The 2,298-nt window shown below is 45.0% G+C and overlaps 1 pseudogene; it reads left to right on the plus strand.

Annotated features, from left to right (window-relative positions):
- The first annotated feature begins 1,191 nt into the window (after positions 1-1,191).
- LOC102255596 lies at positions 1,192-1,863 on the plus strand (annotated as a pseudogene).
- Positions 1,864-2,298: the final 435 nt, after the last annotated feature.

Here is a 2,298-nt window from a genome sequence, read left to right on the forward strand (position 1 = left end):
ATTATTTTCGTTGCTACTTCATAACTGTAATGTTGCTACTGTTATGGAATCGTAATTAAATATCTGGTATGCAGAATGGTCTTAGGCGACCCCTGTGAAAGGTCGTTTGACCGCCAAAGGGGTCGCGACCCACATGAGAACCGCTGTCCTATATCATGGAAATATTAAGGGAGAATGGCTCCCTGCTACTTTGCCTAAAAAGTTGTAACCAGTCCCAACTTTTCACCCTTCTCTAAAGCAATGCTTCCCCCATAGATCTCTCATTTTGAAATCTTTTGCAACTGCATTTATTGAGTAATTTTCCTATTTTTAATTATATACTTAACTACCAATGAGAAACCATAATTAGATGAGAGAACCAGGACTTAGTTGACATTCAAACCAGAAACAAAGAAATTTAATATTTTAGTCTTTCGATGGGTTAAAGTTTAAGTTTTATTGGGTTTTTCTGAAAGACTGAAAGTGTCTAAAGAATCTCAAGGACTACTGAAATTCCTTCATTAATAAAAGCTACTCTTTGTAATAATTTAAGCAATAAAAAAAAATTAAAAAAATAAAAATAAAAATAAAAATAAAATAAAAGCTAACTCCAAGACATGCAAATCAAAACGACAATGAGGTACCACCTCACACCTGTCAGAATGGCTATAATCAACAAATGACAAGTGCTGGAGAGGATGCGGAGAAAAAGGAACCCTCGTCCACTGCTGGTGAGAATGCAGACTGGTGCAGCCACTGTGGGAAATAGTATGGAGTTTCCTCAAAATATTAAAAATAGAACTTCCATTTGACCCAGTAATCCCACTTCTAGGAATATATCCCAAGAAAACAGAAACACCAATCAGAAAGGATATATGCACCCGTATGTTATAGCAGCACAAATAGCTAAGATTTGGAAACAGCCTAAGTGCCCATCAGCAAATGAGTGGATTAAAAAACTGTGGTACATCTACACAATGGAATACTAACCTGCTATAGAAAAGAAGGAACTCTTACAATTTGCAACAGCATGGATGGACCTGGAGAGCATTATGCTAAGCAAAATAAGCCAGTCAGAGAAAGATAAATATCACATGATCTCACTCATTTGTGGAATGAACAACCAACTGATGAACACAAACAAAACCAGAGAGTAGTACCTACCGGCCTCGACGACGGTATTTCCCGTGCTGTACCGCAGCCTCCTCTTTCTCTTCCGGTCCCTGGCACTTCCGGAGCCGCGGACTTTGGTGCAGAGATGGCCAAGTCCAAGAACCATACCACGCACAACCAGTCACGAAAATGGCACAGGAACGGCATGAAGAAACCCCGGTCACAAAGATACAAATCTCTTAAGGGGGTAGACCCCAAGTTCCTAAGGAACATGCGCTTTGCCAAGAAGCACAACAAGAAGGGCCTGAAGAAGATGCAGGCCAACAACGCCAAGGCCATGAGCGCACGTGCTGAGGCCATCAAGGCCCTGGTCAAGCCCAAGGAGCCCAGGCCCAATATCCCAAAGGGCTGCAGCCACAAACTCAGTCGTCTTGCCTACATCGCTCACCCCAAGCTTGGGAAAGTGCTCGTGCCCACATTGCCAAGGGGCTCAGGCTCTGCCGGCCAAAGGCCAAGGCCAAGGCAGAAACCAAGCCCCAGGCTGCGGGTGCAGCTGCAGCTGCAGCTCATGCTCCCAAAGGGGTTCAGGCTCCCGTTCCCAAAGGTGCCCAGGCCCCCATGAAGGCTCCACTGTAGAGGCCTCTGTCTGCCGACGTGAGGACGGAAGGACTGGTGGGGCCCCTGGGCGCTGCGTGGCGCTGGTGTCCTCCTGTGCTGTTTGTACAAATAAACCTGCAGCAGGATCTGTCTGTCAGCCCGTGTCTGATCCCAGGGCTGGGCCTAGCTTTCGGTGGGCTTGGTACCTCCGTTTTCTGTGGGAGAAGAGTCCGCCTTCTCTGGCTGGTCGGGTGTGTGGTTGGGTGTGGGGAAGTTGTTTCCTGGAATACAGGAAGGGACCTAGACCATGAGGACTGGTTGGGGCAGGCTAGTGAGGAGAGAAATCCCAGGCCTCCTTGTTAGGTCTGGATGTTTGCACAGGAAGGAGACGGGAGGGAGCGGAAGGATCCTGCGCTCCAGCCCAATGGGGGGAAAAGGAAATTCATGTAATACTTTAAACAATAAAATTTTTAAATTAAAAAAATAAAAATAAAAGCTGAGAAAACTGATTTTCTAACAAATATTTTTTCCAATCACTAGAGATCTGTACTTTAACTCGTTAGTCCAGAGTGTTTGTTTTTAATAATTATTAATTCCAAAATATAACAC

The sequence above is a fragment of the Myotis brandtii genome, unplaced genomic scaffold (assembly GCF_000412655.1).
Source record: "Myotis brandtii unplaced genomic scaffold, ASM41265v1 scaffold29, whole genome shotgun sequence".
Lineage (NCBI taxonomy): Eukaryota > Metazoa > Chordata > Mammalia > Chiroptera > Vespertilionidae > Myotis > Myotis brandtii.